The sequence below is a fragment of the Leopardus geoffroyi genome, chromosome D3 (assembly GCF_018350155.1).
Source record: "Leopardus geoffroyi isolate Oge1 chromosome D3, O.geoffroyi_Oge1_pat1.0, whole genome shotgun sequence".
NCBI lineage: Eukaryota > Metazoa > Chordata > Mammalia > Carnivora > Felidae > Leopardus > Leopardus geoffroyi.
Window position 1 is genome coordinate 47,650,832 of NC_059339.1, and position 18,114 is coordinate 47,668,945.

An 18,114-nucleotide genomic window follows, 5' to 3' on the forward strand; every position below is an offset into this window, starting at 1 on the left:
AAGGATGGCCAAAGTTTCCTTGACGAATAATGTGGAAGGGCCGTCATTCCAAATAGAGGGCACACAATATACAAAGGATGGAAATGTGGACGAGCAGAGATCTACAAACAGTCTGGAACATCTAGGCTGGGAAGTGCGAAGGCTATGTTGGGAGGCATGGGGGGAACTGGAACAGAGAGTCCCTGAAGGCTTTAAGCAGAGAACTAATAGGAACAGATTTGTGCTCTGGAAAGATCGCTATGGTAGGGTGTAGGGAAGGGAGAAAGAGAAAGGCAAAGACCAGTGAGGGAGGATTACGGTGAGCCAGGCATGGGAGGTCAGAGCTGTGATTACAGGCATTGACAGTAGGCATGAGCATTGTCTACCATTTATGGGTAATCTGTGAATTGAACCTTCATGTTGTTGATCGGTTGGTGGGAAATGAAGGAAGAAATGAAGACTCCCAGATCTGTGGCTTGGGTAGATCAGGGAACAGAATGTCATCAACCAAATTAGGGTGTAGCAAAGGCAGAACTATTGTTGAGAATGATAGGAAGCTTGTTCTTATACTTGGTAATTTGGACACTGTCACACATTGGACAATGATAGAAGAGGGTAAAGCAGTCTCAGCTTTGACACTGAATTCTTATCTTATTCCAGGAAAATTATATAACTTCTCTGCCCTTCGGTTTCTTTACCTCTAAAACTATTGACCTAGCGTCTGGCATATACTATTTCTGTGTAATCAGATTTCCCCAAGAACCCTGTGAGGTATGGGAAAGGTATGCTTATTCTCAAAAAATGGAAGCCCCAAGTAACTTGCAGAAATTATAATGGTGTATGTAAGTACACTTTGTAAAATGACATTGTTCATTTACTATTGTTGTTTTTCCCTTTTGTTGTCCTCCTAGTCAGTACTACTACTATTCACATTGTCCCATGCTGATAAGTTTTGGTGGTTTCATGAGAGCCTCAGGGCAAAGACTGGTCCTGGTTATCACGTGTGCACAGTGCTAAGAACACGGCACAGCATACTCTCAGTCTGTGCTGATTGGGTGGGTTGAGCCTACAGAAATCGGCTAGCTGAACAGCTGGAGCTTTCTTTGGTACTTTGTCCTATCTTCAGCTGCCTCCAAATGGCATTGACCCCAAGGGAAAAAAGTAGAATTCTCTGGGCAATACAGCATTTTAAATATTAGAGAATCTAGGCATAGGCTGTGTTATACACTCGCAAGAACCACGGTATTCTGAATTTACTGTTTCCAAAATGGAACATTATCATACTAAAAATTAAGAAATATTTATTTTAATTTATGTTGGCAGTAAAAGCGAGTAATATGATCATGCCGAAAATGTCCTGGGTCTGTTGCAGAATAAAAAGTTGTTTTTAAAAAACTAACAACTTTGAGCACAAGGAAGTTTCTGTTTTCACTCTACCCTCAAGAACTCATTGCACCCGTGAGTCTGAACCCACGAGGATAATAAAATAATTATAGTTTTATTTTACTGAATTCTGACACTGAATTTGATCCACTAATGTCTGCATATTTCAGGTAGGAAAAATAGTGAAACCGGCTAGATAACACTGAGATTTTTTTTCATAATTTTAAATTCTCTGTGAAGAGATCTTGTCATCATTTACATATTTCTTACCAAAAACTTCCTTGTAATGATCTTAGCACTCTGAGCACATCAGAAAATCCAACCATCTCACACACACACACACACACACACACACGCACACGCACACGCACACGCACACGCACACACACACAAATCCCAAGCAATGGTTGAAAAGAATTTATCAATTAATCAAGCAATGCTTTATCTGAGCCTCTTGCCTGTGTGTGCAGACACCAGGAAAGACAATTATAAGAGTAATACAAATAGCATTTGTGTTTGGACTTCCCTATCACACTGTGCATGAGGATTGATGATTTTTTTTTTTTTTTGGAGGGAAATAAAGAGATTGGAAAGAACTTTAAGCTTATGCTCTGCACAGAAAATTCATTTTGAAATGTGTTCAGTTCAAGGGTTAAATGAAACCAAAGCAGTCACTTCAACCATGTTTTTGAAGAAAATAAAACAGCTTGATGTAAGTTAAATGAAGGGAGTCTATGACTTAAAAGAAATGGACAGATAGAGAAAAAGGTCACAAGATTAAATTTTCCCCGAGGGGAAAGTCCTTCTCTGGAATCATTAACCTCCTTCTAGGTCACTCCTGGAAAAACAGCGGGAAATCCTCCTGCGCCTGGAAAGATGGGTGCATCCCAGCCACCCACTGACCTGGCGGCTGGAAGACAGACCTGATTGTGCCCCCAATTCCCCCTCAGGCAAGCTTGATTTTAAGACCTCTATTTTAAAGGAACACGATCTCTCCTTTTTGGACTCTGAAATAACAAAATTAGAAAGTACGTTTTTAACATGAAAAGCCTAATGCCGTTTTCCAAAGACAAAGGAAAGAACATACATGCGATAGCAGTTGTCCCTGAACTGGTGAGTGATTTGGTGAGTTTTCCCCCCATTTTCGCACACTTTCTACGAGATTTTCTTGTAGTTCCTAAATTAAAAAAAAAAAAGTTATTTGTCTTTGCTTTAAAAATATGTAATCGTTCTATATGTGTGTAGATTCTTTTACTGTTTCATTAACTAGTATTAGGGGGGACGTCCTTGACTGGAGCATGCAAGCTTTTCTGTCAGGATGCATTAACTGCTTCTTCCGTTTATTTTCTACATCTTCTGTTATTTACATACTGATTTATGAGCATGCTGATTTATGATTTATACGTATATGAATAAAAAACTTTTGAGGCTAAAATGAAAAATGTTTAAACCCCAAAACGAAACACAAATATGTCCTAGCAAAATTATTTTTAAACATCTCTCTTCGATTTCTTTGTTTCAGCACCAAATGAAGAGTAAGTATAATTATCAATGCACGGTTGCTAAACATTTCTTTAAAATAAGTCTGATTTCTAAACTACAAAATAATAGTTTCTCCAGCTTTGCACCCCAAGCTTTCCTAACATAATGCACCGTAAAGCAAAACTGCATGTTAAAAATAGAATCTGACTGCTTAGCACCAAGCAAGAAACAGAATAAGGCAAAGTTAAGGCAAAACTAAAAAATCTGAAAAGTGCAAGAGCCCACCGTGAGGTTTCTCCCCCTCCCTCCCGCTTTGATGTCTTTAAATTGATACTGAGAAAAGGGACGAAATATGTTTAAGAGGTGCAAAGAAAAGAACGATGCATCAACCACTCACTGCTATAGAAGGAAACATGAAAAGTGCTCTGCTCAGAGTGCAGGTGGTTTCTGTATTCTTTCCCAAATTGGTTCTAAAGCAAGAGAGAACGTTAAAGATTTTAAAAGACAATGAGGCAATTTCCTAGTCTCGGGAGAATAAAGACAAACTGAAGCATCAAGGAGAAAGGAAAGGAAAATGCACTTGTGAATCCTAGCACAGCCTAGGTGTGGCAACCGGCCTCTCTTCAAGTCACATACCTCACAGTCCTTGCCTTTTAGTTCCTGTTCCCACACTGAATAACCAAGAAGTAACGATCTTAAACTGCATGTAGGTAACTTATGATGTAATATAAATTGGGTACAAAGGTAACAATTTCCTGACGGTGGTATGGTAAGAAAAAGAATTGTGTGCCTCACTGTTTTCCAGCCAAAATGCATTTCTGAAGCAGGAAATCAAAAACACATCACAAACCTTCCAACTAGACTAAACACATTAAATCTGCTGATATTAGTAACTGTCACGAGGCTGCCAGGCTCAGGGAGCAGCAGGCACTGACAGCTACCCACTCCCTGCCTCTAAACACACTTTTCGCAGATACTTTGCTGAAGAAAAGTGAACAAATATTCCATTGTTGCTGCAGTTTATTAAATGGTCCCCCGGAATTCCCTACAGACACTGCTTAAACAAAAATAACGAATGGGACACCCATTTGATGCACAACACAGATCTGAACTGAGAAGCAAAATAAAAGGTTTCAAGTGACATAGGCCAGAACACGTCTGAGCCCCCCCACACCCAAATAAATCACTAAAATGTACATTTTCTAAGCTTCCTTTGTTTTCATTTGCTTAAAAATACATCTTATTAATTCTTCACTCATTTTACCTTAATTTCACCTTTCAATAGCAAGATAGCATCGTTTGAAAATTGTGAAGATCTAAAAAATACCCAGGCATATATATATATATATATATATATATATATATATGCATACATATATGATTCTGTTTCAGATGGACTTCTGTTCGCCACAATGTCTGTTTATTGCTGAGGCTTCATGAGGTTTTATACCTGGCTTTTAAAATATCTCTTTTCTGTCAATTTCATTTGAAGGGCAGTTGTCTTCCTAGCGTCAGTTAATTGTTGGCACCACATCTGATCCATTTATTCACAAAGCCACACTTACTCCTTTTAAGCTAACTCCTTTGTTTACGGCGATTTCTTTCCCACTGCCCACCAACCCAAAGTCTATTTTTCTGCCTGGCACAAGATTAAGGAAAAGGTAGGAACCTATCTAACAAAAAGACATACTGTACTCGGGCAGATTTCTCCAGAAACCACCCTTTCTCCGGAAACCACCATCAGGAAAAATTGCCATGTGGAGTAAAACAATTATAAAATGCCAATTATCACCTCCCTGGAAAACCTTGAGAATTTAAAACTAAGTAGTATATACCTTACATGTTACCTTTACTTTTTCTTTGTTTCTATTCCCTCCCCAAACTACCGGCCCCCAACAGCCTTCTGTTTTCATTTCTCATGAAGACTTATAAAGTAACCGATACTAAGGAAGCATACATGAATAAATTTCTGACATTATGAAATTTATGATGTCTGATCATTGCCATTCATTTTATAGAAATGGTAGTTTTAAAATGAAAAGATTCGATGATTCTGGTCTGAAATAAAATTTCAAAAATGAGTCAGCTACAATGAAGGAAAGACAAAGGCAGAAAAAAAAAAAAAAAAAAAAAAAAACAGAAAACCTTGGAGTAAAATGTTTTCTTTCCATTTGTTTCCAGTGCCTTGCTGATGTGAGGGGCAAGACGGAGGCTAATACATCTCACTTCGGCAGTACTAATTGTTTGCATTATCACAATAATCAAATGCAGCCATATTAATCTCTCTGGTTATTAACTTGATTTTTACACATTAAGATTTAGATTTAATCCCCTGGGACCATCTATTAATGCTTTTAAAGTTGAAGGGTTTCAACAGTTTTAAGTTTTTTCCCTTCTTTTAGCTGCAGGCAGTAAAATTTGAACGTGTGTGGAGTTTTGTATTTTGCATTCCTGGGGGATTTTCAGACACAGTGCTGTCAAGGACCATGAATCATGTTAATACATAGCAACCTCTACAGCTATTAAAATGTCTGCAATAATGTGATTATTTTAAAATGGAAAAACTAATATCACATGTGTTACTTAAAGATCAACTATTCTTTTAAAGTCACAGAGAGAATGCATTTAGAAAAAAAAAAAAAGAAGAAGAAGAAGTTGTTTTTTGCATGCAGCCAAAATGTGAAATGTCTCATCTACTGAGAAAGAAAACTTTCAGCTCTTTTTACAAAATACATCCTTACTGAGCTTCAGGTCAACAGAGCATAAAAATGGCAAAAAGTCCAAGATCAATAAGCATGGAAAGCTGTTTTATTTCTGTTTGAGCAAGTTGTAGCGACAATGACCCGCTGAAACAGTCTCCAGTGTTATGCTTTCATAGTCACAGAATGGCGACATCCAAGCAGAAAAGGGAGCTTAGTCTGTTCTGATGAGCTGGCGGTGTAGACCCGGCATTACAACTTGCCTTCCATTGATTGATTCAGGGCTCCATCTTTAGAAATTTATCAAAATCAGCAAATAGGACGAGAAGTAAGTAAACATTATCCAGGAAATTATATGGAGCATTTGTATCATAACATGTGGAACACAAGAAGAATAAGAACACGGGTTTTCCCCCCCATTCCTTAAAGGCATTTAAATATCTAAGTTCCCTGATTTTTATGTTAATTTTTTAAAATTACAGATGTAAGTTAAGGTATGTTTGTTACAGGTATCTCACTCAACCAACAGAAAATACCAGAGCCCAGGAATACTCTACTGCATAAATGATCAACATTTCTGAGCTTTTCATGGTATTTTTTTGTCTTATCTTCTGAAATGTCTTTTTCAATAAAAGAAACACGGCCTGCATCTTGTCATTACGTGTATTTCCAATGTATATTTCCAATGTAATGTTTTTATTTTATTATTTCTTACCTGAGAATAAAAACCAAAGAATCGGGTTTAGTGTTTGAAAATAACAACTTATCAAAGGGCATAAGGTGATATATATGGCAATTTTCTCTTGAAAAGACCGAAAGATTAAAGAATTTCAAATGATCCCAGACCCTAAGGTACACGGCCCATTTTGACATTTCCTTGAAGCATTTGGGCACATTCTGAAAGCTATGATGAAGAGTTCTCATTTCTTCCTTTTTTTAAAGTTTTTTTTATTTCTTCATTTAAAATGAATGGTAACATGTTAACGTGTTTAACATGGTGCTTTAACTCACAACCCCAGATCAAGAGTCGCATGCTCTTCCTAATGAGCCTGCCAGCCACACTCTCATTTTTTCTTATTGGGCAAAAGCTTGCCACTCTTCCTGTATTCTTTCACTGGACTGATGACTTTGACAAGCATTAACTGCCCAATGGACAGGAAGTGTTGAATCATATCCAGTGTCTTGCTACCTGAGGATCAGCACACATGCAGCATATATTCCTATGAGTCAGGCCATAGAGTTCCAGAATAACTAACTTTAGAGTCCCTGAGAAAACTACTTCTAGGCACTATTAGTACTCAACTGGATGTAATGTTTACCACTCTTAACGTGCAGTTCAAATCATAATCAGTCCTTTAGAAATAATCACTAGTTTAACATTCAAGGAAGTCAGTTGCCTGGAAATTTCTTCCCGAGTCCTTTTTGAATCTTAGAACAATATTGACAATAGGGATAAGGGAGGAAGAGGGATACTCTCCATTGTTTCATCAATTACCTTGAGACATACACGCAAAGAATTCTACAGGAATAAAAATGTAACCCCTCTCCTAATAGTTTAGTGTTGTTTCCAGATGTGACTGGGCCAGCACCTTCCTTCAGAGTATAGTCCACGATTTGTAGGGAGAGTTCAGCAGAAGCCAGAGCAGAAGTTTCTGTATGAATCCAACTAAAAGGCACGAGAAAGCGATCCTTTGCTGAACTAGATTCTGCAGAGACATGACCTCAGGGATCCTCACCCCAACTCTACAGGATTTTATGATGTTTCGCAGAGAACGAAAGGCTTGGGGAAGTTCAACAACTTGCTCAAAATCACACTACTTATAAATGATGTAATGGAGACTCAATTCTAGATCTGTCACATGCAAAACTCTTTCTAGGAAATCATGCTGTCTGACCTGGGGCTGAGGTTTATAACAAGTGTCACACTCTTAACAGATAGCTAAAGATCAGAGCAGGAGCAAGCATGGGCTTTGGACAGGCAGGACTTCTGAAATCTAAAGAAACTTTGGTCTAAATCACAGCTCGAACAGTTATTGCATGACCCTAGGCAAGTTAATAATAATATAAAGAGAAGAAGACACAGAAGAATAGCTACCATTCCCTGAACATGAACATGATGCCAGATAAGGGACTAGACGCTTCACAAAACAGCTAATGTCACAACAACACTCTGAGGTAAATTTTGTTTTCTCAATTGTCAGATAAAGAAACAGAAGCACAGAAAGGTAAGAAACTTGCCTAGGTTTCTTGGCTTTTTCTACCAGAGAAGCTAGTAAAGGCTTTGGTTCTTCTGACCCTGTATAAATTTGGAACATCTTAGACTCTCTACGTCATTAAGATGGATTCATGGAGTCGCTGTGTTTAGTAAGTGAAGCAGCATGAAAGACTCCAAGCGCTCTTCCAGATGAATCGTAATCAGGAAAGGTTTGTTTTTCTATCCCTACTCTTAAAAAAAAAAAAAAAAAAAAAAAAAAAAAAAAGGATATACATTCCTCTAACTCCTTGCCATGGTTCGGGCTGTTCTTTCTACTTCTCTGTAGAACTTCTAGTCTTTCTTCAAGCTTCCCATCCAAATCACCTGCTCCCTCCTCCCACCAGGCATGTGGCATTTTACACATATTTCTATTATATATTGTCTCCTCTATGACATTGAGCTCTTGCAAGGCAGAGATGTACCTTATTTCTACTTTCCCCCAGTATTTACTATTCTTCCTGAAATAGAGAACTTGTCCATCAAATACTGGCAGAATAATCACACTTACTCATACAATACATGTTCATTAAGCGCCTATATGGAAGCGTCTTTCTACTAGGTCCAAACTGCGGCTGCCCAAGGACTTCAGGAAATTTCCAGAGGTGTCCCAGAAGAGGAAGCTGCTCCACCAGCTTCACTTTCCTCCCTGTGGAGCCTGACCTCTTACACTTTGCTGATCCCCTGCACACCCAGCCTACATCTCTGGTCAGGCTGTGAACCTTGGCTTTGTGTAGGTGCTATACAAATGATGATAACAAACACTTGTTTAGACCTGCCCTTTTTCCTATGTCTACAGGTTAAAATGAGTTAATCCAATTGGCGGGTGATGTTCTCTGATCTCAGTTTTAGTGGATGAGTGAAAAAGAAATGGCCAAGTAAATATCTGAAATCAGTGTCAGCTAACTTTATTTCTACGTATTAGTGAAGATTCTTCAGAGAAACAGGACCAGTAGAATATATGTAGATCTACATAATAAGAGGAGGGTTATTGTAGGAGCTGGCTCATGCAGTTAATGAGGCCAGGAAGTACCATGATCTACCATAGGGAAGCTGGAGAACCAGAAAAACCTGTGGAATAATTCAGTCCAAGTCCCAAAGTCAGAAAACCAAAAGCTCCGCTAGTTGAAAGCAAGAAAATGTAGACACCTTAGCTCTAAAAGAGAAAGAGGATTCACACTTCCTTCTCTTTTTTATACCATCTGGGCCCACAATGGATTGGATGATGCCTACCCATGTTGGTGGAGGTACACCTTTTTACTCAGTCTACTGAATCAAATGCTAATCTCTTCCAGAAACACCTTTACAAACACATTCAGAAATAACATTTTCTCAGCTAATTGGCCATACCCAAGCCGGTGCAGTTGACAGGAAAAAATAAACCATCACATTCTATCGTAATTTAAATGGAGTAATTAATGCACCTTGTTCTCCTGGGCTGGCAACTGAGCCTGCAGAGGAAAGCAGGCAGGAAGGATGCTTCCTCAAACTTCAACCAGTCTGTCGCTGTTGGTCTGTGGTCATTTAAATACCACTATGGATTCCCAGCACACATCCACTATGTGATTTCTGAGCCCTCCCCGCTCTCTGCAAGAATTCTACCCAATTTGGGAAATAATTTTACCTTCCCCAAAATCAACAAATAAAAACAACCAACCAAACCAAAATAAGACAATGTGGGTGAGCTTCCACATTTCCTCTCTGCTCCAACCCTTTCCCTGGCTCGTTCATCATCTCCTTTCACTTCTTCTGCAGATTGAATGGGTCTTATTCCTTGTTGCTAAGCTGACCTCACCAACAGAAGCTCTTCTGGCCTTTTCCAAAGCCTCTGTTCTCTCAGATAAGTCCCCAGCCCAGATAACCCTGTGATCCTTCAACTCTAGATTTACTCACTTACTTCTGTCTTTCATACATGCAAATAGCCCATTTTCTCAAGTAGTTCTCAAAGTGAGGTCTCCAGACCAGCAGCATCAACTTCCTCAGGGAACTTGCTAGAAATGTACATTACTGAGCCCCACCCCAGACCTACCTTCAGATATTCCTGGGTGGAGTCTTGACACCCTGTTTAACAAGTCCTCTAGGTGATTCTGGTGTGCTGATGTTTGAGAACCACCGTCCTGAATGAAAGCCTCCTCAGGTCCCTTTTCTCTGGAGCAACTTTCAAATTCTCTTCCTCCTGGAACTGTCAAAGCTCTTTATCAAGGAATCTTCACGTAACTCTTCCCACTTCCAGTTTTTTATAGACTCACGTAAAATCCTGCTTTCAGAGATGACCAAATTACTGATATTACTGAGCTACGTGGTGGATTTACACTGAAATTGGAGATAGAAAGCCTGACTTTGAAGAGTGGTTCACTGCTTTCTAGCTATGTGACTTGGGCAAATTACATCAATTAGCCAAGCCTCAGTGTCTCCTCTTGCAAAATGGGAATAATAATACTTTCTTTACTGGATTATTGTGGAGATTAAATGAGATAACCTTGTGAAAGTATGACGCATGGTGTCAAAAGCTTAATAAATGTTTACTAAATTCGAATTAAAATGGTATACACACTTCGTGTGTACGTAAGAGCCGAAAAATTTCAGAAATTTCATGGGCTGTGTAGTGAAAGATGCGTTTAAAAAGACCTTATTAAATGCTCATTTACATGGACACATCTTAATGACTTCAGAGGAGCCACAACGTTCACTAGGTTAATTAAGTATACTTTTAAAAATTGCGACATATATTTTTAGATGATATTGAATAATTTGTACTCTTTCCCACGCAGAATTTTCATCCTCTTTTTTTTTTTTTTTGGCCTCAATGTTGTTTGAATGCTGTTATTTTTGACTCTATAGAAAATTATCAAAAACAGGCAAAAAAAAAAAACCCCACATTGCTTACAACTGCCTTTTTTCATTTTCATGGAACTGAAACCAAATGAAATAGATTACAACAAGAGAGATTTAAAGTCTCTACAAGAATACTCTAAGTTCTTTAATTTCCACAAACCTGGCTTCCACTTCTGTCAGTCTGCTATAAAATGTGCTTTTGTTGTTGCTCTTCACGAACAGAAAGAAACCTGGGGAATCTTCGAGAATGCCCATCTTCTCAACCTGTGCTGCATTTAGTGTGTTAATTACCTCCTCCTGGAAATGTGTGACAGGATATTATTTTTGAAAGAGTAGAGTAGCCAGTGTTTTCTTTTGTGTTATTTTCCTCAAAGCTTTCCCTTTCCCCTCCCCAGATTGCCCTCACACCACTGTCCAGCAGGTTATTGGCCTGGGTTCATGGTCTCAGTGGAAGAGCGTGGCAGGGTATAAAGCAAGAAGAATGTGAGTCCCTGACCTTTCATTTTTTTTCTTTCTGCTTAAAAAAAAATTTTTTTTTAATGTTTATTTATTCTTGAGACAGAGACACAGCGTGAGCATGGGAGGGGCAGAGAGAGAGGGAGACCCAGAATCTGAAGTAGGTTCCAGGCTCCAAGCTGTCAGCACAGAGCCCGACGTGGGGCTCAAACCCACGAAATGTGAGATCATGACCTGAGCCAAAGTCAGACGCTTAACCGACTGAGCCACCCAGGCTCCCCTTTCTTTCTGTTTTTAATTCCAAAGCCTAATTTTAAAGCCAAAGCCTAAACCCAGGGAATTTAGAGGACTAGGACAGAGATAGAACATCTGGTTCAGAAAAAAAGGTATTTTCCCTTGAGTCTACAGAAGGACTCCCTCAGTCTGGGGTAGAGAGGGAAGCTGGAGGGGACCAGAAAAGAGGAGAACTCAGTGAATGTCAGAAAGAGGGTTTAGCAAATGTGAAGCCCATGTGAGAAACTCTCTGCCCACCTTCCTGGCAGAGCCCCCTTCCCTGTAGACACAGTAAGACTCCAGAGAAGAGTTGTCACCTGCCCTCTCTAGGTTGCTGGGGCCATAAAGGGCCCTATGGAGACTCCTGTGCTCTCCCATTAAGCAAAAAAAACAATGGTGGAAGGTGCCTGGTTGCAAGAAAAAGAGCTGCCAGCAGTAATGAAGATATTACGTGATGACCACTGTGGCACAATGGCCCGTAGTCGAGTAATGAAGGGGACAGATCTCTCAAGAGTCACATGAGCCCAATCACGTAAGCCCCTTGGAGCTCAGGAAACCCAGAAAGAGGTTAGAACCCCAAGTGGGGCAAAAGGAAGTTTTTGTCTCCTCTTGCAGAATGGAGATGAACCTCTGGAAGTTAATTTGAACCCCATAGTGGTAAAATCACCTTTTACACCTTGTTAGTGGATTACAGACAACATCAACTTTATAGGAGTGCATAGTCATTTGTGCTAGACTATTCTGCATCCACAGTCACTATGTGGACCCAGATGCACTCAGTGAAGGGCCAGGCTCACAATAAATGTTCAAGAAGAGTTTTTGATGGAAAGATTTCCGCAGCACTCACATAAAGATTTCAGCAGCTTTTCCCCGGCATCTTTGCAGCTGTCTTCAGTCCTCACTGTACCCACTGCTCTCTCTTGGTGGTTCATGTTTCAGGAATGTATGTGCCCTTGGTACTGCACTGAGCACACACAGTCCAACACACAGGACAGAGGTGGCCTCGGAGAGGTTGTGGTCTAACAGGGGAGACAGATTTTAAAACATGATGGTACAAACATTACACTACATATTCATTCAGTGCAATGACTATGCATTATTAAGTACCATGAGGGCATACAAAAAGGAGAACCCAAGTAGATGAGGAGTCCAGAGAAGTCTCCCTAAAGAAGTGACATTTAAGGTGAAGTATGAAGAATAGGTAGGAGTTAGGTAGGCTAAGACCGAATAGGTATGGGGTGGGGTGGGGGGCTGGGAGGTTAGTGTTTCAAGCATAGGGAATACCATGAGCAAGAACCCCAGAGGCAAAAGGATCACCGCATTCCACTTACATAGAGGAGGTCAATGTGTCCAGAATGTAAAGACCTGGTGGAAAAGTCCCGTGGGATGACACTGGCATGATCAGCAGTGGCCAAATCATGCAGCCACACACAATAAAACAGCAAACCTGGAGGCTGAGAGCAGAGGAAAATGATCAAAGCAGCACTACCGTGGAGCAGCACTACCGTGTTTGAAATTTACAACAAACACAACTATAGCGAGATACCATTTTCATCTGCTATATGGAGAAAAATTAAACGCAAGGTTGGTGAAGATGTAACAACCACCCTCTCATGCTGTTGAAGTGAATGCAACTTGATGCCTCCTTTTTGAAGATCAACTTAGAAATATATACCAAAAATTTAAATGACCGAGTAGTTCTATCAGAAGAAATTTACACTATGAATATATTCTGAAAATACAACCAGTTAGACAACAGAGTTCGATAAAGCATCATTTCTAACATTAAAATTTTCAAAAACAAAAACTAGAAATAATCTATATGTCCATTAGTAGGGGGCTGGCTACATATATCACGATTCAATTACGTGATGAAATATTATGACGTACTTATAATATATTGGAGATCTGGTTGGACTGATATGGAAGATCTTAGAGATATTTAGGTCTATGTAGTATGATTTCATTTACATACATACTTAATGGCAGCTACATATGTAGGGGGATTATAAATTAAGATTTTTTTAATGGAAGGCTACGTCTACAAAAAAAAACCTACTAGCTTGGTGACCTTTGGGGAGAGGAACCACAGGTGATAGTTGGGAGAACCTGATTTTTTATTTTGTTTGGTTTGATTTCTTTTACAATGTACATGTGTAGCAGACATAGCTTGTTGCCTTTTCTCTATCCATTGCCGACATCATCCTTGTTGACAGAAGCCTGATGTTGATCAGCTGTCATCTCACAGGGCTGGTGACCCAATTCCCGGATAAGGAGTAAATTGCTTATAGTCCAACGGTCAGAAGACAATCTCATTTGCCTTGCCAATTTGAGGGTGGGCTGTGATCCAAGTCTCCCCTAGAAGATGGGAGGTAAGATTGGCTGGAGGTCCCCAGGAGACCTGGCTTCATTCTTAAGACACCAGAAGATGTTGGTCCCTCTCGTGCCTCCAAGCCGCTGCAGCCACTTTGTGACAGCGAGGAAGATCAGTCATAGGGTGACACCAAAGGGAAGTGTTTATCAGAAATAAAAACCTATACCACTGGTGAATTTTTTGAGTTTCTGATTATGCCAGCCATTGAGCCCCTTTCTGGACCTCTTGCCCTGAGAGATAATATATTTTCTTATTGCTTAAACTATTGAATTAAGGGCATCACAAGTTGAAATCCAATTTATCTTATTTGAATACGACATTTGCAGTGAATTGAAATGCCAAGAATACAGCCGATGGAGTAACAAACTGGAAGGGGCAGGCAGGAGGCCGCGGGGCAGGTGAGGTGGGAGGAACACTTTCAGTAGCTCAGGCTTGTGAGAGAAATAATGGCAACCATTAGAGGTGAAGAGAAGAGCACCGGGGTGAGATCTGAGTTTTCTCCACTTCCTTTCTTCCACATTCTACGTTTCTAAATTAATTAGTATATACTATCAAGTATATATGCCCACTCTCCCACTAGTGGATTTGAAATGACTTGTTTTTTAAGAAAAGTTCTTTTCTTTTCTTTTCTTTTCTTTTTTTTTAAGTCTATTTATTTATTTTGAGAGAGAAAAAGAGGGAGCATGCACTTGTGAGAGTGGGTGACAGGCAGAGAGAGAGAGAGAGAAAGAGAGAGAAAGAATCCCAAGCAGGCTCTGGGCTGTCAGCATAGAGCCCGACCCAGGGCTTGATCCTACCACCATGAGATCATGCCCTGAGCAGAAATCAAGAGTCAGAGGCTTAACAGACTGAGCTACCCAGGAACCTCTGAAATGACTTAATGATAAAAAAAAAAAAAGTGGGGGTGGCAATAAACTTGGTTAATGACTCCAAGATAAAAGCAGTAACCAAAACATCAAGGGAAGCCAAGAATTTTACAAATCCTCATTGGGATAAACGATACAACTTAGGAAGCTATCCTGGCTCTGGGGTACAAATTTATCTACATATTCACGTATTCACAGTTCCTTCTATCATTTTAAGGAGCAAGGCAAATCCTTAATCTTTCACACGACCAGCATCTCTGTCTGAACTCTTGTTATAAATCCTGAAGCTTTGACAGAGCTATGACTTCAACTAAAAGGTCCGGAGAAGACATAGTCGCTGGTATCAGTGAGACTGGGGAAGTTCCTAACTTCTGAAGTAGGAAGAATGGGAAGTGAAAAGTGGTCCTGTTCCAGCAGTGCTTCATGGAGCCAAAAAAGGAGTCACTAATATCACAATGACAGAGCCATTTACTCTGTTTTAAGAACGAAGACAATATTTGCTTTTAAAAACATCTCTCTGTAAAGTAGAACCACGAAGGAAATAGCCATGTCTCTCTTACTCTGATTGGCCAGACACAGGAATGTCATGTGGGCCAAGACGAGGAAGGGTGTTTCTTAGTCTCTTACAAACTGCCCCCTGAGAACCACACTTGTGGCGTGTCTTTATAAGCATATCAGCAGGAGCCTGAGAGTTTCCCATGTTTTATCAAGCCACAGGTAAGAGGAGGGTGAGGAAGTGGAGAGGAGGAAGGAAAAGAGAATTGACTGATGGCCCCAGAGATTTCCTTTTACTCCCAGATTCATGTTACTTTCTCCGACCTCCACAGCCATCTTGGGCCCTGTTAGTACCGTACTGGTTCTCTGCAGGTGTGAAGCTCTTTGCCACCATCGCCACCATGATAAACCCCTGGCACATATTTCAGTACGACTTCACGTGAGTACCGTATAGCTATCCAACTTGTGTCTAGAAGAGCAAATTCTTTTTTTTTTTTAACGTTTATTTATTTTTGAGACAGAGAGAGACAGAGCATGAACAGGGGAGGGTCAGAGAAAGAGGGAGACACAGAATCTGAAACAGGCTCCAGGCTCTGAGCTGTCAGCACAGAGCCGGACGTGGGGCTCGAACTCATGGACCGCGAGATCATGACCTGAGCCGAAGTCAGACGCTTAACCGATTGAGCCACCCTGGCGCCCCAGAGGAGCAAATTCTTAATCAATGACCTACACTTAATGCCCTCATTTTCCTCTAGAAGCTTCCAAAAGACTTAACTGTCAGCTACCTTATGGGGCAATTTCCTAGCTTTTTAGTATTTTCTTTCCTCTCTGGTAACATCATTTTTTTTTAATGAGTGCTCTCCCTAGGGAATTAATTATTACCTTGAAAAGTATATTCGTATAGTTCCATCAAGATATCTTAAAAATTATTGAATTCCTGACAGACATACTACGCAGCTTTTAAAAATTATATAATGCATACGTAGATTTTTTTCCAACTGTATTGAATCAAATTTTTTATCTTGGGATACAAGACATTCTCTCTTTTTTCTTCTCTCTGATAAATGCAGAAATCAAGCTCACTGACTGTTAATATCCACATGCACAGGCCAGTGCACACAGACTCATTGCAGTTCTGTGTGAGAAGAAATCTATGTCACGGGAAGAAAGGAGCTCCGCGGACATGGACAGTCATCACTGCATGGGCATTTGTTTTGCAGAGAGGAGGCTCATTATAGCACACCTTATTTGCAGTTTACAGAGCTTTTAGAAACCTGATAATCATGCAGTCCCTCACTGAGAAACAATGGCACTACCCTAGGGCCATATTCACATGAGGCAACATGGTTAAACAATGGAAAGGTTGTAACCTTTAGGAGAGCAACCGCACAGCCCTGATGGAGGCTACTTTTCATCCTTAACTCAGAACGGATCAGACTTTGTTGTGGTAAAAACTGCACAAAATGCCAGGAAGCCTAATACCTGCACTTCGAATTGTATGCAGTGACAAGAGTTAAGGAGAGAGCCACTGGGACCTCAGCCCCACACTCTGCCACTTAAAATTTGGGAAAGGTGGGGAAGGAATCTCAACAGGCCCTGAGATGAAAGGCAACACCCACACAGTGCTGCTGCAGGGGCTCTTCGTGGGGCATGTCTTAAGGTTGAACTGCAAGACATCACTGACGGATGGTATGAGTTCAGGCTGGCAGTCCAACCTCTGACGGTCAGTTTCCTCAACCGTCACTATCTGGGCATCGTGGCCAACCCAAAATTGGGATTCAGCATCAGGGGGCCATGACACCAAGTGGGAGGGGGGCGCTGGACCCCTCCTTCCCAGACCTTTGTGTGCATAGATTAATTTGCACGAGGGTAAGGACACCTGTCAGGAAGAAGTTTTATGCCCACGAACACGATTTTGGAAGAATGAAAAAAGGAGTAAGTTCTTTTCCTCAGTCAACACAAGGTGAGAAAGGCTATGGGCAGAAGCTGAGGAAGTTGTTTTCAGAAGGGATTTTTGTTTTCTTAAACTTGGAGCACAAGCAGTGGAGTTCAGAGCCTGAAGTACCGAATGCCAATTGAAAGTTAAGGAGAAAACTATCCCTCCATTTCCGCAGGGTTGTGGTGGGTCTTTAACAGAGTACAGGACTAACAGAGGCGTGATAGCATTTAGCATGTACGTAAATGCAGAGCACCAGAAATGGCACTAGAGCTGTAGAAACCAAGTTCCCAACAAGTGCCCTGGTGGCGGCGAAGTGGAAAGGAGACTTCCCCTGGTGGCTGGCTGGTAGAGGGTGCCTTTCAGGATGCTGAAGCAGGAGAATACGAGTGAACTAATAGCAAACATAGAGAGATGCCTCCAGGTAGCCCCAGGGGCCAGTGTAAGGGAGCACCGCTGACTTCAGTGATTTAGGGGACGCCTCTCAACCAACAGCCTGTATGTATTGCCTCACCATAATCTCGCTCACATGGATAGGCTGGTGGAAACTTGAGGCATTCCTATGACACGGAGTGATGAGAATGATACTGTCCTTCCCTCTAGCAGCCTCAGTTAAGGATTAATGGGACAACGTAGGTGAGAATGCTAGCACAGTGCCTGGTATAGAGTAAGCACTCTACTAATTTCCTTTCCAAGCTCAGCCTTTGTAAGAAACCGTTTTAAAGATCAGTCAGGAATACTCATCCTTTCTATGATTCCATACCATAGAGGACAGCACAATCTTCATTTTTTTCATATTACGGAAAGTAAACAGAAATAAATGAATCGCTTTCTAATTTAGAAGGTGCTTGTTATTTTACACAGACGTCAAATAGCTTGGAAATAAATAAGTGAAACATTTGGGGCTTTAGAGGATTTTTCAGTTCATTAAGACAGTAATGTATGAAAGAAATACTTTAGTGGCTCAGGAAATGCTTACTTCGCATGGGTTACTATATGAGCCCTAAAGAGGACAGTTAAAAGGTAAAGTGGGAACAAAACGGAATACTCTCTAAGGTCACACACACACTAAAGGATTGGTATAA